Below are 23,532 nucleotides of genomic sequence, written 5' to 3'. Positions count from 1 at the left end.
TGTACAAAGCTACATACAGGGAACAAGACTATTTACAGAGGAAGGTGCCTGGTGCAGATGACTACCATGAACTGGAACAACCAACGAATCTATTTACAAATCACTGAATAATGAATGCAACAATGAAGGATATAGAAAAAAAACATTTCAAAAAGTCCACATGTGTACAGAGTTTATAAGTTCAGTCTCTGAGGTGGGCGACGAACTCTGGTTGACCGCCTCAAGGGTGGGGCAATGGCTGGCAGCTCAGGAGCCAGGAGGGCTGCAGCACCGTCAGGGGAAGGCAGAGCGACTGGAAGCGCCACACAGTCCACGGCGGGATCAGTAGAAGAGCTGGTCGGAGGATCCCGTGACGACCTTGGAACCAGGCGAAGAGCACGTCTGTTGCGGCGCCGAATAGATCCATCCGGTAAGCAGACCAGGAAGGAGCGGGGGGCCATCTGCCTTAGAATGCCAGCAGGCGCAGACCAGCCACTATCCGGGAGGTGGATGCAAACCTTGTCGCGTGGCTGGATGTCGGGAAGGTCAGCGGCCCGTGAGTCGGAGGAAGTTTTCTGCTGCAGTTGAGACATGTGCATGGGGTGGAGCACGGGGACATAATCGAGGTTGGGAGTGAGAATCGATGGCACCGTTGTCCTGAGGGTGCGGTTCATTAGCAGCTGAGCAGGCGACAGGCCGGTGGAGAGCGGGGCGGAGCGATAGGCCAGCAGAGCAAGATGGAAATCTGAGCCGGCGTCGGCGGCCTTGCTGAGGAGCCGCTTAACGATGTGGACCCCCTTTTCCGCCTTCCCATTGGATTGGGGGTATAGGGGACTGGACGTCACGTGCTCGAGTGTCGGGCGAAGCCGGCCCATTCCTGCCTCGCGAAACAGGGGCCATTGTCTGACATGACCATCAGGGGAATGCCACGTCGGGCAAATGTTTCCTTACACGCCCTGATCACAGCCGAGGATGTGAGATCGTGCAGCCTGATGACATCCGGGTAAGAAGTAAGTAGTTGAGGATGACGTAGTCCCTGCCCAATGCATGAAACAAGTTGATGCCCACTTTGGTCCAAGGCGATGTGACGAGCTCATGGGGCATCAGGGTCTCCAATGGTTGGGTGGGCTGAAAACGCTGGCAGGTAGAGCAGTTGAGCACCACATTGGCGATGTCATCATTGATGCCCAGCCAGTAGACGGCTTCTCCGGCCCTCCGGCGGCATTTCTCGATTCCTAAATGGCCTTCATGGAGTTGCTCCAACACTAGCTGGCGCATGCTTTGTGGAATAACGATGCAATCCAATTTCAGGAGCACCCTGTCGACAACCGCCAGGTCATCGCGGACATTGTAAAATTGGGGGCATTGGCCCTTGAGCCACCCGTCTGACATTAGACGTATCACCCGCTGCAGAAGTGGATCAGCCGCTGTCTCACGGCAAATTTGCAATAGTCGTGCATCCGAAGCTGGCAGATGGGAGGCTGCAAGCTGAACTTGAACATCTATTTAGCAAATGAAGCCGTCGTGATTACACGGAGTTGTGATTGACCTTGAGAGGGCATCGGCAACGGCAAGGTCCTTTCCAGGGGTATAGATCAGTTGAAAGTCATACCTGCACAGCTTGAGTAGGATACGCTGGAGGCGAGGCGTCATGTCATTCAAGTTCTTTTTGATAATATTTACAAGCGGGCGGTGGTCGTTTTCAACTGTGAACTGGGGAATCCCATAGACGTAGTCGTGGAACTTCACGACTCCAGTGAGAAGACCGAGACACTCTTTCTCAATTTGAGCATAGCGCTGCTCTGTGGGAGTCATCGCCCGGGACGCATACACAACGGGGGCCCATGATGAGGCCTCGTCTCGTTGCAGGAGCACGGCACCAATCCCCCACTGACTGGCATCAGTAGAGATTTTGGTCTCTTTGGTGGGGTCGAAAAAGGCCAACACTGGGGCCGTGGAAAGCTTGGTCTTCAGCTCCTGCCATTCACGCTCGTGAGCAGGGAGTCATCGGAAATCTGTGGTTTTGCGAATCAGGTCTCTGAGGGCCGTGGTGTGTGAGGCGAGATTCGGGATGAACTTCCCGAGGAAATTCACATACCCAGGAACCAGATGACCGCTTTATTGTCCTCGGGCATCTTCATGGACGTGATTGCTGCAATCTTGTCCTCGTCCAGACGCACCCCCTGGTGGGAGATGTGATCCCCCAAAAACTTGACTGGCCGAAGGAGCATTTGGCCCTATTGAGGCGGAGGCCGTGTTCGTGGATGTGCCTGAAAACACGCTTAAGGCGGGCAATGTGTTCCTGCAGGATGGTTCACCAGATAATAATGTCGTTGACATATACCCGGACGCCGTTGATCCCCTCCATCATCTGCTCCATGATCCGACGGAAAACGTCGGACTCAGAAATGATGCCGAATGGCATCCGGTTATAGCAGAACCTCCCAAAGGGTGTGTTGAACAAGCTTCCTGCTTGACTCATCTAGTTGGATCTGCCAGAAACCCTTCGAGGCATCCAGTTTTGAGAATAGTTTGGCATGGGCCATCTCGGGCGTGAGCTCCTTACGTTTCGGAATCGGGTAGTGCTCCCGCATGATACTCTGATTCAGATCTTTAGGATCAATACAGATCCGCAGCTCGCCGGATGGTTTCTTGACGCAGACCATGGAGCTTACCCCGTCTGTGGGTTCCGTGACCCTAGAGATGACTCCTTGGTCCTGGAGGTCCTTGAGGGGCGCTGGGACTCTGCGAGGTACGTTGGTCTTGAGTAAGATTTTGTCCGTGTACGGGAGCCTGCCCATGCCTTCGAAGACATCATGGTATTGCTGGATGATGGAGCCGAGTTGCGCCCTGAAGTCTGTGTCAGAGGATGCAGACACATCGCTTGAAGAGAGAGAGTGTACTCTCTGCACTAAGTGGAGCAGCTTGCATGCCTGCACACCAAGCAGGGAAGCTTTTGAGGCAGCAACATTCTCAAACGGGAGAATGACTGTGTGAGCACGATGTGTCACCTCAAGGTGGCAGGAGCCGCTGGTGGCGATGGCATTGCCATTGTAGTCCAGCAATTTACACGCAGATTGCAGGACAGCAGGCTGTACGTAGAGCTTGCGAAAATCAGACAACGCGATGAGATTGGCAGAAGCACCAGTGTCCAGGCGGAACCTGACAGGGGACCGGTTGACCGTAAGGGTGGCACACCCCTCATCATCCTGGCCGACGCTGTGGACGTGGACGGGTTCGGTGCCACGCTTGGGGGACATCCTGTTCGTGGTAACAACGCCGATTTGGAACGGGACCTGTGGGTCATCGCAGGCACAGTCGGAAGCAAGGTCTGGAGTAGGTTCATTGATGGCAGGCTGGATAGCCCTGACGTCTCTGTGGGGCTGGGTGGACCTCCTAAAAAGAGCAGGCAGCGAAGATCTGCACATTGCAGCGTAGTGGCCTCGTTTGCCACATTGCAGGCAGCGTCGGGACTTCGCAGGACATTGCCGCTTTAAGTGGGCCGAGCCGCAGTTGCCGCACGCCGGAGCGTCGGGACGTTCGTCACGCCACCATGTGTGCGTGGGGCGATCCAGCATGGCGTGCACCTGCGTGAAGCGGTCCTTGAAGTCAGCACGCTCACTACGTGTAGGCACGGGACTTCGCGAAAAGCGCGCGAAATGGCCGCCATCGTTCAGATCCAGAGCCTAAAAAGATGTAATAATTTAACCCGTTCTGCCTCATCAGGGGCTTGCCGCACCGTTTCAGCAGCCTGGATGCAGGAGTAGCACGTGGAGGCATGTTCATGAAGTACACAGGTCTCAATGGCCGTAGAGAGAGTGAGCTGCTTTACTTTTAGTAGCTGCTGGCGCAGGGGCTCAGATTGAACACCAAAAACAATCTGGTCACGGAGTATGGAGTCAGAGGTGGTCCCGTAGTTGCAGGACTGCGCAAGGATACGGAGGTGGGTGATAAAGGACTGGAAAGGCTTGTCCTTACCCTGAATTCGCTGCTGAAACATGTTATGTCAGACTTGAAAGTACTTGATGCAGCCTAGTCACACATTATTGAGTCTCTTATAGCCTCACTCTCTGCCATGTCACATTCGCATTAGCTATATTCTACACTGCATGGTACATATTTGTGTATTCCTGAAGGGGTTTACTGCTTCCAGTGACAGTCGCCTTGCATTTCTTCAAAATAATGTGTCAAATGTTTAATGTTTCTCTCTGAGAAATGTAGTTTATTTAAAATGTTTTACAAATGCACAGCCAAGTGGTATTATGCACAGAAGCATAGGATAGGTATCGCACAGAAGGCCATTCGTCCCATTGTGCCGATGCCAGCTCTCTCCAAGAGCAATTTACCCAGTTCCACTCTCCCCCCTTCTCAGCACTGATTTTAGTTTTCTCTTCGAATAATTATCCAATTTTCTTTTGAAGGTCTGCCTTACAGGTCCGTAAACAAATTTTTTTCTCATGTCCCTGATGCTTCTTTTGCCAATCATATAAATTGAAACATAGAAAAGTTACAGCGCAGACAAAGGCCATTCGGCCTACCTTGTCCATGCCAGCTCGAGGACACCCAGGTGTCCTTTCTAATTCCACCTTCCTGCACCCAGTCCATAGCCCTGTAGTTTGGAGCACTTAAGGTGCAGATCTAGGTACCTTTTAAAAGAGTTTAGGGTCTCTACCACTACCACCAACTCGAGCAGCGAATTCCAGACACCCACTCCTTTCTACTTTAAAAAGTTTTTCCTCATGTCCCCTCTACACCTTCTGCCACTTAGCCAGAGGGCAGCACGGTAGCATTGTGGTTAGCACAATTGCTTCACAGCTCCAGGGTCCCAGGTTCGATTCCCGGCTTGGGTCACTGTCTATGCGGAGTCTGCATGTTCTCCCCGTGTGTGCGTGGGTTTCCGCCGGGTGGTCTGGTTTCCTCCCACAGTCCAAAGATGTGCAGGTTAGGTGGATTAGCCATGCTAAATTGCCCTTAGTGTCCAAAATTGCCCTTAGTGTTAGGTGGGGTTACTGGGTTATGGGGATAAGGTGGAGGTGTGGGCTTGGGTAGGGTGCTCTTTCAAAGAGCTGGTGCAGTCTCAATGGGCTGAGTGGCCTCCTTCTGCACTGTAAATTCTATCCATGTCACCTAGTTCTAGGATTCTCCAGCAAGGGAAACAATTTTATCTTGTCCACCCTTTCTCTTCCTCAATTAAGCCACCCCTCAGCCTTCTTTGTCAGAAGGAAAATAATCCCAATGTATTCAATCTCTCATCATAGCCCTGGCAACATTCTTGTAAACCTTCTCTGTACTCTTTCTTGAGCAATCACATACTTCCTGTAATATGACAACCAGAACTGCACACAATATTCCAGTTGTGGTCCCATCAGTGTTTTATACAATTCGAACATTATATCCTTACGTTTATATTCTATACCTCTGCCAATAAAGGTGAGCATTCCACATGCTTTCTTCCTAACCTTGTCTACTTGAACTGCTGCCTGTAGGGACCTGCGTAACTGTGCGCCAAGATCACTCACTTCATCTCCCCCTCTAATATAATCTTTATCATTGTCACAGCTAGGCTTACGTTATCACTGCAATGAAGTTACTATGAAAAGCCCCGAGCCGTCACATTCCGGCGCCTGTTTGGATACACAGAGGGAGATTTCAGAATGTCCAATTCACCTGACAGCGTGTCTTTCGGGACTTGTGGGAGGAAACCAGAGAACCCAGAGGAAACCCACGCTGACATGGGGAGAACGTGCCGACTCCACACAGACAGGGAACTAAGTGGGAATCGAATATAGGTCATTCTGCATCTGCACCCACTTTAGAATTTTGCCCTTTATTTGATATTATCTCCTCTCATTTTTCCTACCAAAAATGAATCACTACATACTTCTCTGAATTAAATTTCATCTGCCATTTGTCCCCCCATTCCACCTATTGAAGCTCTCTTGAGGTCTATCTGCCTCACAGTTCACGATTTGAGTCATCCACAAATTTTGAAATTGTGGCTAGTGAATCGACGTGTGAGTCATTAGTATGTATGGAGAAAAAAAGAGGTCCTAGCACTGAACTCTGGGGAAGTCTATTGTGCACCTTCCTCCAGCCTGGGAAACAACCATTCACCACTACTTTCTCTTTGCTTTGCCAGTTTTGTATCCATGCTACTATTGTCTGTTTATATTTATGGGCCCAACCCTCCGCGCACTGCGCCCCTGCACCTATAGGTTCACTGCCCATGCTCCGCGCCCCCGCGCCTATAGGTTTTCTGCGCTCCCGGTCGCCCGTCGCAGCAGTCGGATACGAAGCTCGGACTGAATCACTCCCGGAGTCCACCATCGTACCCTCGCCGACCGCCCCCACCCAGCCACCCAAAGAGGCTGCAACCCCGGTGCTCCGTCAATCCCAAAGGACGACTCGGCCGCCGGACCGGCTGAATTTGTAGACCCATCACCCCCGCCGGACTTGATTTTTTTACAGGGGGTGAATGTGGTGAATTATATACCTAGTAATTCACACGGTGTTGTATTACATGTATTGTGTCCTCGTGGGCTCTGTATACGAGCCGTTGTGCGGCTCTGCCCACAGGGGGAGATGAGGAGTTTGTACTGGGCTCCACCCTTGGCTCCGCCCATGGCTCCGCCCATAGCTCCTCCCACTAACCAACCAGAAGTATAAAGCACTGTAGTCGTAAGCCTGCTCTCAGTTCATCTCATCGCAGGCAGGCTCTGTTGTAAGACTATTAAAACCACTGTCACTTCCAATCACGTGTCTTGTGAATTGATAGTCACATCACATGGGTACACACCATTACACATGAGAACGCCACCCACCAGGTACGCGGTACATTCTCGTGCTACTCGGCCAATGTTGTCTACCGCATACGCTGCAGGAAACGATATCCCGAAGCGTGGTACATTGCCGAGACCATGCAGACGCTGCGACAACGGATGAACAGACATCGCGCAACAATCGCCATCCAGGAATGTTCCCTTCCAGTCGAGGAATACTTCAGCAGTCAAGGGCATTCAGCCTCTAATCTCCGGGTAAGCGTTCTCCAAGGCGGACTTCAGGACGCGCACCAACGCACAATCGTCGAGTAGAAACCTATAACCAAGTTCCGCACACATGAGTACGGCCTCAACCTGGACGTTGGATTCATGTCGCTTTACATTCATCCTCCACCATCTGGCCTGAGCTTGCAAAATCCTACCAACTGTCCCGGCTTGAGACAATTCACACCTCTTTAATCTGGGGTTACCCTCTATCTCTAGATCTGTAAAGATTTTTACAGATAAAAGTCTCTGCCTCTCCCACCAACTCGAGCAGCGAGGTATTGTGCAAATGCTCACATTCGAAGCATTGTCTTGCATCTTTGACTTTGTCTATATATATGTGAAAGCTAGTAATTTGAAACAAACCTGTTGGACTTTAACCTGGTGTTGTAAGACTTCTTACTGTGCTCACCCCAGTCCAATGCCGGCATCGCCACATCACAATTTACCATGAATAAGTCTACACTAGCTTTTCTTTATTATTATTCCACATTTGTCCAAGTGATTGTAAATTTTGTCCTGAATAATTGTTTCTGAAAGCTTTCCTGCCATTGAGGTTAGACTGGCCTGTAGGTGCTGGGTTTATCCTTACACACTTCTTTTGACAGTGATGTGACATTTGCAATTCAACACATTGTATAGTCGAGCAACGAGACACACGTTTCCCCCTGTATTTCCTGTGACACTGCATGACTAGGCTCTTCCCATATCAGGAAACACAAAGGGATAATTGGAGAATGGTTCACAGCACTCGACTGCCATACCTGACATAAGGGACAATTGTTAAACTCCGTATTGTATTCTTCATTGTTGTTTACACCCATGAAGAATGAACGGTCTGTTAGTAAACAGTCTGTTCTTCACAGAAGTTTCTGCCAGATGCTCATCAATAACAAAGGGAAGTGAAATGATACGTAGTTCATTGTATTGGTAACACCTCATTTTAAAGAGGGAGTCCCACTATCAACAACACATTGCAAATCAAACAGTTGCAAAGCCACTTTAGCATGGTTGTTTTTTTCTCTACCTTTTTTCTCTAACATGACCTGTTCTGCTATATATCCAATTCGATCCATAGAATCCCGACAGTTCAGAAGGAGGCCATTTGGTCCATCGAGTCTGCACCGGTCCTCCGAAAGAGCACTCCCCACATCTCCACAACCTTCCCCACACATTTTGGGATGCTACAAGGCAATGCATCATGGTCAATCCACCTCACCTGCACATCTTTGGACTTGTGGGAGGAAACTGGAGCACCCGGAGGAAACACACCCAGACGTGGGGAGAAGTGCAAACTCCACGCAGTCACCCAAGACAGGAAATGAACTTGCGTCCCTGGCGCTGTGAGGCTGCAGTGCTAACCACTATGCCACTGTGCCGCTCCCTATATGTTATATATATGTTATACAGTTGTCTGAGTTCAACCATTTGCACATTTATTTACACCACACAGTGTTGTGTAAGTGCAGAGAACACAATGGTGGTTGGAGCAGAAAATCCCATGTAGGTATAAAATCAAAAACTGCAGATGATTAAAAGGAAGTTGCAGAAAAAAACAACATAATTACAGCCTTTTGAAAGGATCAAAAAGCATCTCAACATATTGGCAGCATTTGCCAGGGTTGAAAGGGCAAAGAAGTGACAGGTAAACTATGAGGGGACAGGAAATCCAATCTGCAGGCAAGTGACAGAACAGCCCAGCTGCCAAACCCCTACTTCATGGTATGATGAATGAGATGGTTGCAATGGGGTGGCCCTTATTGTCACTCAACAGCACTGCCCTAAAAGGTCACCATACAACATGCCTGGAAGAAGCTAAAGCATGTTTGCAGTTGCAGCTGACTGGTGCTGTCATTTGATGCCAGCAGCTGCTGTCATAGCAATAACTGGCACAATTCTGCAACTGTCTCTCTACTGATCCAGTCACCGTGAAGATGGTTTCCCACAATCACTGCCAGGTAAATGTAATAATGCTTATAAGTATGCTTGGTGGCATGCTGACAGTAGGTACTGATCGCTGTTGATTAAACCGGCATGCCTTCCTTTGTGTAGTAGCAGTGGCATGCAGTCCTCTGACAGACAATACTATTGGTTCCTAAAAACGCGTCTTCAGTTGAAATGTTATTTTTTTTTTAATTTGGGGTAGCTAATTCTCTTTTTCCAAATAAGGGGAAATTTAGCATGGCCAATTCACCTACCCTGCACATCTTTTGTGGGGGTGAGACCCACGCAGACTCTTGGAGGTCCATGTACACAACACTAAGAGAGAATGTCCAAACTCCACACAGACAGTGAACCACGACTGAGATTGAACTCTGTTCCTCCGTGCCGTGAGGCAGCAGTGCTAACCACTGCGCCATCGTGCAGCCCAAATTGAAATGTTCTAAGTCAGAACCGATTTTCCCATGAGAAACAATGTGATAAATGGGGGACTGTTTCCTGAACCAAGATAAGATACCTTAATTTCAACAAAACATAGAACATAGAACAGTATAGCATAGAACAGTATAGCATAGAGGGCCCTTCAGCCCTCGATGTTGTGCCGAGCATTGTCTGAAACCAAGATCAAGCTATCCCCCTCCCTGTCATTCTGGTACGCTCCATGTGCCTATCCAATAACCGCTTGAAAGTTCCGAAAGTGTCCGACTCCACTATCACAGCAGGCAGTCCATTCCACACCCTAACCAATCTCTGAGTAAAGAACCTACCTCGGACATTCCTCCAATATCTCCCACCCTGAACCTTATAGTCACGCCCCTTTGTAACAGTTACATCCACCCGAGGAAATAGTCTCTGAACATCCACTCTATCTGTCCCCCTCATCATCTTATAAACCTCTATTAAGTCGCCTCTCATCCTCCTCCGCTCCAAAGAGAAAAGCCCTAGCTCCCTCAACCTTTCCTCATAAGACCTATCCTGCAAACCAGGCAGCATCCTGGTAAATCTCCTTTGCACCCTTTTCAATGCTTCCACATCCTTCCTATAGTGAGGTGACCAGATCTGCACACAATACTCCAAATGTGGTCTCACCAGGGTCATGTACAGTTGTAGCATAACCCCGCGGCTCTTAAACTCAAGCCCCCTGTTAATAAATGCTAACACACTAAAGGTCTTCTTCACGGCTCTATCCACTTGAGTGGCAACCTTCAGAGATCTGTGGACATGAACTCAAGATCTCTCTGAAGAATCCAGACGTTTAGTACTCCATCAATTAGAGATGAGCATATATTAACAGCAACATATTTATTGACAGAAATAAATCCTAGAAATGTACTGGTATATATGGTACAGGACCATACGATACAGTACTGTCTGCTATGCAGTACCTACAAATTATCTAAAAAGCAGACAAATTTTTACAACCTTACAGTAATTTGCCTTCATCATTGCTGGGCCCATGCATGGATCTGGACTTGGTTTGGATATTTGTTGCTGTTTCAATTTAATGAGGGCCTCATTAGTTAATTCTTCAAAACCTGAAGCCAGCAACTCATCAATATCCTCTAAATTGAGTTCTTTGGCCATTCAGATAACATTTCTGATCACCTCTTTGACAAGAGTGTGGTAGTCACCACTGTTTGTGTAATACTTGTATTAGAGGTAATACGGTAAGGCTCCTGTACTACAGGTACGGGGATAGATCCCTGCCTGCTGGCTCTGCCCACTAAGCAGAGTATAAATGTGTGTGAACACCGAGCTGCTCTCATTTCTGGTAGCAGCTGCAGGAGGCAACACATCTCTGCTTAATAAAGCTTTGATTACTCTCTACTCTTGTCTCGTCGTAATTGATAGTGCATCAATTTATTAAGCAGAGATATTACAGCGATGGAACTACGCATCAAGCCAGATCGCCTACAGCTGCACCCTCAAGCACACAATGCCGCGTCGGCCTTCGATCACTGGCTAGCTTGCTTTGAAAGCTACCTCAGGTCAGTGACTGAACAGCCCTTGGGCGCACAGAAGCTTCAAATCCTGTACTCACGGGTGAACTCTGAGATTTTTCCCCTTATCCGGGATGCGCCCACTTACCCTGAAGCTATGGAGCTTCTGAAAGGATACTGTATCCGGATGATCAACAAACTCTACGTCAGGCATCTCCTATTCAGGAGGCAGCAACTCCCCGGTGAGGCATTAGACGATTTCTGATGTGCCCTGCGCATCCTGGCGAGGAACTGCGATTGCCAGGCAGTTTCGGCCGTGGAACATGCATAACTCTTAATCAGGGATGCTTTCATTACGGGCATGCAGCACCTATTAGAAGGGGGTACGCTCGACCTCGCGGTGACCAGGCAACTCGCAAACTCGCTAACGGTAGCCTCCCGTAACGTACAGTCGTACGCCCCCGACCGCATGGCGCCCTCATGGACATTGTGGGCCCCACCAGCGGTCGCCCACAGCTAACCCCAAGCCTGCATCGTGCGGCAGCCAGCCAACACCGGGGGGGGGGCCCAAGTGCTATTTCTGCGTGCAGACAAAGCACCCCCGACAACGCTGTCCGGCGTGGAGTGCAACCTGCAAGACCTGCGGAAAGAAGGGACATTTCGCTGCTGTGTGCCAGGCCCTGTCGATCGCTGCTGTACATAGGCCCAGTGCCCCCGCAGACCACGTGCGGCCCGTGGGCGCTGCCATCTTCCCCCCAGCCGAACAAGTGTGGCCCGCGGGCCCCGCTATCTTCCTCCCAGCAGACTACGTGCGACCCGCCATCTTCGGCGCCATTTTGGACGGCGCCTCAGGACCCCTGCTCATCGGGGACTTCATCGGGCTGTTCATCGCTTGCCACCACCGCTGACCAGCCCGGGACCTATCAACACCAACCGCAACTCGCCTCCATCACGCTCGACCAGTCCCGGCAATACAACCTCGCAATCGCGACGACGGTAAAGGCCGATGGGCACAAGATATCCTGCCTTCTTGACTCCAAGAGCACGGAAAGCTTCATCCACCCCTCCATGGTATGGCGCTGCTCCATCGCGATACACCCCATTACCCAGAGAACCTCCCTGGCCTCCAGATCCCATTCAGTGGAAATCCGGGGGTACTGCACCACCACCCTCACTGTCCAGGGCGTAGAGTTCAATAACTTCCGACTCTATGTCCTCCCAACCTCTGTGCTGCCCTGTTACTCGGCCTGGACTTCCAGTGCAACCTCCAAAGCCTAACTCTAAAATTCGGCAGACCCCTACCACCCCTCACCGTATGCGATCTCAAGACCCTTAAGGTTGACCCACCTTCCCTGTTTGCAAACCTCACCCCGGATTGCAAACCCGTTGCCGCCAGGATCAGATGGAGGTCCAGCGGCTGTTGTGGGAAGGCATTATTGAGGCCAGCCACAGCCCCTGGAGAGTCCAAGTGGTAATGGTAAAGACTGGGGAGAAACAAAGGATGGTCATTGACTACGTCATTGATGGTCAGACCATCAATCGGTACACGCAGCATGACGCGTACCCCCTCCCACGCATATCGGATATGGTCAACCAGATTGCACAGTACCGGGTCATTTCAAAAATGGACCTGAAATCTGCCTACCACCAGCTCCCCATCCGCAAGGCGGACCGCCAATACACTGTGTTCCAAGCAGATGGCCGCCTTTACCACTTCCTTAGGGTCCCCTTTGGCGTCTCTAACGGGGTCTCGGTCTTCCAACGTGAGATGGACTGAATGGTCGACTGGTAAGGGCTGCGAGCCACCTTCCCGTACCAAGATAACGTCACCATCTGCGGCCACGACCAGCAGGACCATGACGCTAACCTTTTCAAATTTCCCCACACCGCCAAACTCCTGAACCTCACATATTTAGGGGCAGCACGGTAGCATTGTGGATATCACAATCGCTTCACAGCTAGAGGGTCCCAGGTTCGATTCCGGCTTGGGTCACTGTCTGTGCGGAGTCTGCATATCCTCCCCATGTGTGCGTGGGTTTCCTCCGGGTGCTCCGTTTCCTCCCACAGTCCAAGGATGTGCAGGTTAGGTGGATTGGCCATGATAAATTGCCCTTAGTGTCCAAAATTGCCCTTAGTGTCCAAAATTGCCCTTAGTGTTGGGTAAGGTTACTGGGTTATGGGGATAGGGTGCAGTTGTTGACCTTGGGTAGGGTGCTCTTTCCAAGAGCCGGTGCAGACTCGATGGGCTGAATGGCCTCCTTCTGCACTGTAAATTCTATGTTAACTATGATAACAAGGAGAAGTGCGTGTTCTGCACCAACCGCTCAGCCATCCTTGCCTATATTGTGGAAAATGAAGTTCCAGAGCTCGACCCCGACTGCATACGCCCCCTCATGGAGCTCCCACTGCCCCAAGGCCATGAAACGATGCCTGGGGTTTTCTCCTGTTATGCCCTGTGAGTCCTGAACTATGCGGACAAGGCCCGCCCATTCATCCACTCCACAGTTTTCCCCCTGATGGCTGAGGCCTGCCAGGCCTTCAACCGCATCAAGGCTGACATCGCCAAGTCCATGATGCACGTGGTCGACGAGACCCTCCCCTTTCAGGTCAAGAGCGATGCATTGAACGTCGCTCTGGCCGCCACCCTCAACCAGGCAGGCAGACCCGTGGCATTCTTTTCCCCCACCCTCCATGCCTCAGAAGTTTGGCACTCCTCTGTCGAAAAGGAGGCCCATGCCATCGTAGAAGCTGTGCGGCATTGGAGGCATTACCTGGCCAGCAGGGGTATCACTCTCCTCACTGACCAACGGTCGGTTGCCTTCATGTTTAATAATGCACAGCGGGGCAATATCAAAAATGATAAAATCTTGAGGTGAAGGATCGAGCTCTCCACCTACAATTACGAGATTTTGTATCGCCCCGGGAAGCTCAACGAGCCGCCCGAAGCCTCGAGCAGGAAACCCAGCTACAACCCCCGGGGAAACGGGCAGGTGGAGAGGGAGAATGAGACGGTCAGGAAGGCCGTCCAGCTGGCCCTGTGGTCTAGAAATCTCCCGGTCTCCTGCTGGCCGGAGGGCCTCCCCGACGCGCTCCACTCCATCCGATCACTACTCTGCACTGCGACTAATGAAACACCCCCATGAACATCTCCTTGCCTTCCCTAGGAAGCCCACCTCCGGGGTCTCGCTCCCAACGTGGCTGGCAGCTCCAGGACCCGTCCTCCTCCTTAAACACGTGCGGATCCACAAGACGGACCCGTTGGTCAAGAGGGTACAACTGCTGCATGCTCACCCGCAGTACGCGGCGTACCCCGATGGTCACCAGGACGCAGTCTCCCTCAGGGACCGAGCACCAGCTGGATTCCCACACCACCCGACACCCCCCCCCCACCCCTCCGATTGCCCCGCGCCGCCCACCCTGCCCCCAGCACACCTCACTACAGCCCCTGCCCCAGGACGATCCGTCCTCCCACTGGTTCCATCCGGGAATGAAGATGAGGACAACATGCTCCCGGATTCACAGGCGACCAAGCCGGCGCCTGCATCACCACTGCGACTGAGGCGCTCACAGCAGAGGATCAAGGCACCCGACCAGCTAAACTTGTAAATTTTCACCAGACTTTAAATTTTAAATTCTCACAAACCTGTAAATAGTTTTCCACCACCCCTGCTGGACTCTTTTTTAACAGGGGGTGAATGTGGTAGTCACCACTTTTGTATATTACTTGTATTATAGGTAATACGATAAGGCTCCTGTACTACAGGTATGGGGGTAGATCCCTGCCTGCTGGCTCCGACCAGTAGGCATAGTATAAATGTGTGTGCACACCCAGCTGCTCCCATTTCTGGTAGCAGCTGCAGGAGGCAACACATATTTGCTTAATAAAGCCTTGATTACTCTCTACTCTTGTCTCGTGATAATTGATAGTGCATCACAGAGTCTGTAAAGCCTTGAGAGCCACACACAATTAGCACTGCTGCCTCACGGCGCGTGGACCCGAGTTAGTATAATTTTCTCCAAATACCATGCAAACACCATGATTGTGTGACTTCCATGCCTTACCTATGTTCTTAACTGCACGGTAAATATTGAAGCCCTTCCAGAATTCATTGACAGTTGGTCCACCTCCTCTCTCAGTTGCTCTGAAAATCTGCGCAGAATAGGCTTTAATAGGCTTTAAAGCCTACTATCCTGTAAATGTGGCAGAAGAAGATTCTGGGAGAAGTCAACAAAATCACCTCGACTGTACTGTGGGTAGTCGATGAACCCCTCCAGTGACAAACAGGAGTAAGTTCATCCAGTAGAGGCGGCAGAAAAGGATTCTGGGAGAAGTCAGTACAGTCACCTCAACTCTACTGTGGGTAGCCGAAGAACTGGTGCCAATGAGCGGCTAAGCCCGAAACACTACATTAATGTTTCCCTCCCTCCTTCCCCCTCTAACCAAGAAAAGAGGCACTCTGAGGAGAACAAGCAAGGGTAAAGAAGGTTATCATGGCCAGCAGCTAAGTGATTGGCTGGAGACTGGTAAGTAGTTTTCTACTTTCCTTTCTCTTATTCTCTCTTGCGTTGTTGTAAAGTTAACTTAAGGGTTAAGTCATGGCAGCAGTTTCCAGAGCTGTGTCTTGCTCCTCCTGTGCGATGTGGGAATACAGGGATCCTTTCTGACTTTTTGACGTGTAGGTCGTGTGTCCAACTGCAGCTCCTGTCAGGCGCTTAACAGTTCTGCAGCTGCAGGTGGATTCACTTTGGAGCATCCGTGATGCTGAGGAAATTGTGGAAAGCATATTCAGTAAATTGGTCATACCGCAGATTAAAATTACTGAGGAAGATGGGGAATGGGTGACATCTCCTGTGGTCATTGTTTTATTATGCTCTTGATGTAGCATAAGCTGCCTCTTTGATGTGCACTCTGACAAAGGAAGGTACAGACTTGGAGATAGCTTTAACACATTTATTAAACTGTTAATAATTCTCTTACTTGGATTCGACTCTCCTGTTAATCCTACTATAGCTACTCAGACTGACCAACCAGTCTGCTACAATCCAGGTGGTGGGTGTCATGTGTTTCAATCAACCCTGTATACTCACTGAGAGTCTCCACTGGAAAGAGGAAGAGCATGTGTTCTGTGTCCTTTTATATGGGCTGGCGCAATGCCACCCTGTCGTAGTGTCACCTCTGTGTGTAGTGTGAATGCCCATTGGTCGTGTCCTATCTTACTGGCCTATTGGTTGAATGTCTGTGGCATGATGTCTCTGGTGCTCCCTTTAGTGTCTAGCTAGTCTACGTGTATTTAGATTAACCCCTTGTGTATTTACAGTGATGCATATCACCACAGTCATCTCCCTCCAAAACAGATATACCATTTTGGATACTGTTAGGGGACGTGGCTCACTAGGGAAGCCAGCAGTAGCCAGGTTCATGGCACCGTGGCTGGCTCTGCTGCACAGGAGGGCAGGAAAAAGAGTGGCAGAGCTATAGTGAGAGGGGATTCAATTGTAAGGGGCACAGACAGGCATTTCTGCGGACGCAAACAATACTCCAGGAAGGTATGTTGCCTCCCTGGTGCAAGGGTCAAGGGTTTCTCGGAGTAGCTGCAGGACATTCTGGAAGGGGAGGGTGAACAGCCAGCTTCATGGCTGAGGAGGTCGTGGACAGCACGTTCAGTGAGTTGGTCACACCGCAGATTAGGATTGGTGAGGGAGACAGGGAATGGGTGACCAAAAGGCAGAGAAAGAGCAGGAAGGCCGTGCAAGTGTCCCCTGCGTTCATCTCCCTCCAAAACAGGTATACCGTTTTGGATACTGTTGGAGGAGATGACTCACAAGGGGAAGGCAGTAGTAGCCAGGCTCATGGCACCGTGGCTGGCTCTGCTGCACAGAAGGGCGGGAAAAGACTGGCAGGGCTATAGTCATAGGGGATTCAATCGTAAGGGGAGTAGACAGGCACTTCTGTGGTTAAAAACGAGACTCCCGAATGGTATGTTGCCTCCCGGGTGCACGGGTCAGGGATGTCTCAGATTGGCTGCAGGACATACTGAAGGGGGAGGGTGAACAGCCAGTTGTCGTGGTGCATATAGGCACCAGCAATATAGGTAAAAAACGGGATGAGGTCCTACAATCAGAATTTAGGGAGTTAGGAGATAAGTTAAAAAGTAGGACCTCAAAGGAAGTAATCTCAGGATTGCTACCAGTGCTACGAAATAGTCAGAGTAGAAATTTAAGAATAGTCAGAATGAATACGTGGCTTGAGAGATGGTGCAGGAGGGAGGGGTTCAGACTTTTGGGACATTGGAACCGGTTCTGGGGGCGGTGGGACCATTACAAATCGGATGGTCTACACCTGGGCAGGACTGGAACCGATGTCCTCGGGGATGCTTTTGCTAACACTGTTGGGGAGGTTTTAAACTAATGTGGCAGGGGGGTGGGAACCAGATTAGGAAGTTAGAGGTCAGTAAAGAAGCAGCAACTAAAGCCAGTAAGGTACTGGATAATAAACTCAATGTGACTAAGGGGACGAGTAGACAGGGAAAAGATGATGATCGCAAAGGGACAGGTGGTCTGAGGTGCATTTGTTTTAATGCGAGAAGTGTAGCAGGTAAGGCAGATGAATTTAGGGCTTGGATTAGTACCTGGGAATATGATGTTATTGGTATTACTGAGACTTGGTTGAAGGATGGGCAAGACTGGCAACTAAATATCCCAGGGTATAGATGCTTCAGGAGGGATTGAGAGGGAGGTAAAAGTGGTGGAGGAGTTGCATTACTGGTCAGAGATGATATCACAGCTGTGATTAAGGAGGGCACTATGGAGGATTCGAGCACTGAGGCAATATGGGTGGAGCTGCGAAATAGGAAGGGTGCAGTAACATTGTTGGGACTTTACTATAGCCTTCCAAAAGCGAGCGTGAAGTAGAGGTACAAATATGTAGACAGATTATAGAACAATGTAGGAGCAATAGGGTGGTTGTGATGGGAGATTTTAACTTCCCCAACATTGTATGGGACTCATGTAGTGTTGGAGGCGTAGATGGAGCAGAATTTGTAAGGAGCATCCAGGAGAGTTTTTTAGAGCAGTATGTAAATAGTCCAACTCGGGAAGGGGCCATACTGGACCTGGTATTGGGGAATGATCCCGGCCAGGTGGTTGACGTTTCAGTCGGCGATTACTTTGGGAATAGCGATCACAAATCCATAAGTTTTAGAATACTCATGGACAAAGACGAGAGTGGTCCTAAAGGAAGAGTGCTAAATTGGGGAAAGGCCAAGTATAACAAAATTTGGCAGGAGCTCGGGAATGTGGATTGGGAGCAGCTGTTTAAGGGTAAATCCACATTTGAAATGTGGGAGTCTTTTAAGGAAAGTTATGGACAGGGTGGATAGCAACAAACTTTTTCCAAGAGTGGGGGTGTCAATTACAAGGGGTCACGATTTCAAGGTGAGAGGGGAAAAGTTTAAGGGAGATGTGCGTGGAAAGTTTTTTACGCAGAGGGTGGTGGGTGCCTGTAACGCTTTACCAGCGGAGGCGGTAGAGGCGGGTACGATAGCATCATTTAAGATGCATATGGACAGATATATGAACGGGTGGGGAACAGAGCGAAGTAGACCTTGGAAAATAGGCAACAGGTTTAGATAAAGGATCTGGTTCGGCGCAGGCTGGGAGGGTCGAAGGTCCTGTTCCTGTGCTGTAATTTCCTTTATTCTTTGTTCTATATAGGCACCAATGTTATAGTAAAAAACATGATGAGATCCTCAAGCCTCAATCCTCAAGGGAGTTAGGAGTAGAGGAAAGGATTGCAAAGATGATTCTCGACAGGAGCGAGAGTAACATGGTAGTTGTTATGGGGGACTTTAACTTTCCAAATATTGACTGGAAATACTATAGTTCGAGTACTACAGTAGTCCCCCGTTATAACGCGCCCCGCAATACCGCGGTTCGCGATATACGGCGGGGGGGTTTATGGACCCCAACTTACTTGACTCATTTTAAACTCTTTTTGAAACAGCACCTTTTTGAGCCGCGATGATTAGACCGATTAGCAGCGATGATTACCCGCGATGATTAGACCGATTAGCAGCGATTATTACCCGCGATGATTAGACCGATTAGCAGTGATGATCACTGTCTTGTACTGTAGAACGATTAGCCGCGATGAGTAGCCGCGACCGATTAGCCCAGTTACACAGCCATAAAAGGGATACCTTTTCCAGTGCAGGTATCTTCGAGTTCGAGTTCAGTTGCTGTTGTGTCGTTCAAAATGTTTAAGCGCAAGTCTTACTCAGTGAGTCAAAAGATACATTTGATAGACCGGCTTCGAAACGGGGAAACGAAGGCAAAATTATCCAGAGAGACTGGTGTACCAGAGTCAACCCTCCGTGGGTGGGTGAAAGATGAGCCCAATTTAAGAGCATATGTTGGGACAGTTTCTCAGAGTGAAGGGCTTAGCAGGAAAAAGGCAAGGAACGCTAGTGACAGTAACTTAGAGAAGGCTGTGTTCACCTGGTTTGTCCAGGAACAGTCTGGTGGCACCCCCCTATCTGGACCTATCATCAGGACTCAGGCTGAGAAGTTCCATCACCAGCTCCACCCAGAGGACAGCAATTTCGTAGCCAGCAAGGGTTGGCTCCATCGGTTCCAGAAAAGACATGGGATAGGTGCAGTTACCATCAGTGGTGAACAGAGATCCGCCGACTCAGGAGCCGCAGCAGCCTTTCCCGACATCCTCAAGAACTACATGGTGCAAGAGGAGCTGACCCCAGAGCAACTCTACAATGCAGATGAGTCAGGGCTTTACTGGAAGATGCTGCCTGACAAGACCCTAGCTGTCAAGGATGATGCCCACAAGACTCTGGGGTACAAGCAAGCCAAGAACAGGCTCACCATCCTGTTTGCCAGCAATGCCACGGGAACACACAAGCTGAAGCCATTGATTGTGGGCAAATTCAAGTCTCCTAGATGCTTTCACCACATCAACATGGAGAACCTACCCATTACCTACCGGAACTCTGGCAAAGCCTGGATGACAGCTTTCTTATTTGAGGAGTGGTTCTTCAAGTTCTTCGTACCCAGTGTCAGGGACCACCTTAGAGCCCGCAACTTACCGCAGAAGGCCACACCCCTACTGGACAATTGCTCAGCCCACCCTCAGGGAGATGTTCTCAAGACCAGGGATGGGCAGATCCAAGTGCTCTATCTCCCAAAGAACACCACCAGCAAGATCCAGCCATGTGATGCTGGCATCATTCAGACCTTCAAGTCTGTGTACAAAAAGGAACTGATCCTGGAAATGATAGACTCTCCTCTCACTGTCCCAGATTACCTGAAAGCCATCACTATCAAGGATGCCTGTTATCTGGCAGGGAAGGCCTGGGGAGCTGTGACAGAGAAGACCATCGCCAACTGCTGGAACAAGGCCCTAGGAGCAGCACTCCCACGACCTCAACATTACCCGGATGAAGAGGATTTCGTAGGCTTTACTGAAGCAGAGATCAGGGCAGCTGAGGAGAGGCTAGAGGACCAACTGGATGAGAACCTAACACTCCAGGATTGGGTGGACAGGTGGGCAGCAGCAGAGGATGACATGGCACCCGCAGAAACATTCACAGAGGAGGAGATCATCGACCAGGTCACCCAAGAGGAGGCAGAAGAAGAAGAAGAACCCCAGCCCACAGTGGCAAAGAGCCACTCGGATGCCATCACGCACCTGAAGTGGCTCATAGCATACACAGAGCAGCAAGACTTCGACCCGATATACATCCTGCACCTGAAGAACCTCCAGAGACAAGCACAAGTCAAGATGAGGAAGGGGATGTGCCAGAGGAAACTCACAGACTTTTTAAAATGATTTTAAAAATATGCATGTAAGTACAATTTTAAGTATATTATTGTATGTATACTGTATATTATTGTATATATTTTAATACATTTAAAACTTGATTTAAGACTTGAACGACTTTGCTGTTTCTTATTTAAAACGCCCTTCCATTCAGCAATGTTCAGCATAGTCAGCGATGTTTCCTCTCGTTCATTCATTTCGATATCCGCCATCTTGGATATCCGCGGCTCGGTTACAACGCGGGTGGCTGTCTTGGACCCGAACACCCGCGTTATAACGGAGGACTACTGTATAGATGGGTCAGTTTTTGTGCAGTGTGTGCAGGAGGGTTTTCTGACAGTATGTAGACAGGCCAACAAGGGGCGAGGCCACATTGGATTTGGTACTGGGTAATGAACCCGGCCAGGTGTTAGATTTAGATGTAGGTGAGCACTTTGGTGATAGTGATCACAACTCGGTTATGTTTACTTTAGCAATGGGCAGGGATAGGTATATACCGCAAGGCAAGAATTATAGCTGGGGGAAAGGCAATTATGATGCTATTCGGCAAGATTTAGGATGTATAGGATGGGGAAGGAAACTGCAGGGGATGGGTACAATCGAAATGTGGAGCTTTTTCAAGGAACAGCTACTACGTGTCCTTGATAAGTATGTACCTGTCAGGCAGGGAGGAAGTTGTCGAGCAAGGGAACCGTGGTTTACTAAGGAAGTTGAAGCACTTGTCAAGAGGAAGAAGAAGGCTTATGTTAGGATGAGACATGAAGGCTCAGTTAGGGCACTTGAGAGTTACAAGTTAGCCAGGAAGGACCTAAAGGGAGAGTTAAGAAGAGCGAGGAGAGGACACGAAAAGTCGTTGGCGGATAGGATCAAGGAAAACCCTAAGGCTTTCTATAGGTATATCAGGAACAAAAGAATGACTAGAGTAAGATTAGGGCCAATCAAGGATAGTAGTGGAAAGTTGTGTGTGGAATCAGAGGAAATAGGGGAAGCGTTAAATGGATATTTTTCGTCAGTGTTTACACTGGAGAAAGACAATGTTGTCGAGGAGAACACTCAGGTTCAGTCGACCAGGCTAGATGGAATTGAGGTTCAAATGGAAGAGGTGTTAGCAATTTTGGAAAATGTCAAAATAGATAAGTCCCCTGGGCCAGATGGGATTTATCCTAGGATTCTCTGGGAAGCCAGGGAGGAGATTGCAGAGCCTTTGTCCTTGATCTTTATGTCATTTTTGTCGACAGGAATAGTGCCGGAAGACTGGAGGATAGCAAATGTTGTCCCCTTGTTCAAGAAGGGGAGTAGAGACAACCCTGGTAATGATAGACCTGTGAGCCTTACTTCGGTTGTGGGTAAAATGTTGGAAAAGGTTATAAGAGATAGGGTTTATAATCATCTTGAAAAGAACAAGTTGATTAGCGATAGTCAGCACGGTTTTGTGAAGGGTAGGTCATGCCTCACAAACCTTATTGAGTTTTTTGAGAAGGTGACCAAACAGGTGGATCAGGGTAAAGCTGTTGATGTGGTGTATATGGATTTCAGTAAGGCGTTTGATAAGGTTCCCCACGGTAGGCTATTGCAGAAAATAAGGAAGTATGGAATTGAAGGTGATTTAGCGGTTTGGATCAGTAATTGGCTAGCTGAAAGAAGACAGAGGGTGGTGGTTGATGGCAAATGTTCATCCTGGAGTTCAGTTACTAGTGGTGTACCGCAAGGATCTGTTTTGGGGCCACTGCTGTTTGTCATTTTTATAAATGACCAGGAAGAGGGTGTAGAAGGATGGGTTAGTAAATTTGCAGATGACACGAAGGTCGGTGGAGTTGTGGATAGTGCTGAAGGATGTTATAGGATACAGAGGGACATAGATAAGCTGCAGAGCTGGGCTGAGAGGTGGCAGATGGAGTTTAATGCGGAAAAGTGTGAGGTGGTTCACTTTGGAAGGAGTAACAGAAATGCAGAGTACTGGGCTAATGGCAAGATTCTTGGTAGTGTAGATGAACAGAGAGATCTCGGCATCCAGGTACATAAATCCCTGAAAGTTGCCACCCAGGTTAATAGGGCTGTTAAGAAGGCATATGGTGTGCTAGCCTTTATAAGCAGGAGGATTGAGTTTCGGAACCACAAGGTCATGCTGCAGCTGTACATAACTCTGGTGCGGCCGCACCTGGAGTACTGCGTGCAGTTCTGGTCACCACATTATAGGAAGGATGTGGAAGCTTTGGAAAGGGTTCAGAGGAGATTTACTAGGATGTTGCCTGGTATGGAGGGAAGGTCTTACGAGGAAAGGCTCAGGGAATTGAGGTTGTTTTCGTTAGAGAGGAGAAGGCTGAGAGGTGACTTAATACTGTAGAGACATATAAGATAGTCAGAGGGTTAGATAGGGTGGACAGTGAGAGTCTTTTTCCTCGGATGGTGATGACCAACACGAGGGGACATAGCTTTAAATTGAGGGGTGATAGATATAGGACAGAAGTCAGAGGCAGTTTCTTTACTCAGAGAGTAGTAGGGGTGTGGAACGCCCTGCCTGCAACAGTAGTAGACTCGCCAACATTAAGGGTATTTAAGTGGTCACTGGATAGACATATGGATGAAAATGGAATAGTGTAGGTCAGATAGGCTTCAGATGGTTTCACAGGTCGGCGCAACATCGAGGGCCGAAGGGCCCGTACTGCGCTGTAGTGTTCTATGTTCTATAAACTAAAAAGTAGGACCTCGAAAGTAGTAATCTCAGGATTGCTACCATTGCCACTTGCTAGTCAGAGTAGGAATGTAAGAATAGATAAGATGAATACGTGGCTTGAAA

The sequence above is a fragment of the Scyliorhinus canicula genome, chromosome 2, assembly GCF_902713615.1.
Source record: "Scyliorhinus canicula chromosome 2, sScyCan1.1, whole genome shotgun sequence".
Lineage (NCBI taxonomy): Eukaryota > Metazoa > Chordata > Chondrichthyes > Carcharhiniformes > Scyliorhinidae > Scyliorhinus > Scyliorhinus canicula.
The sequence above is the reverse complement of the archived record's forward strand: the minus strand, read 5'-3'. Positions refer to the sequence as shown.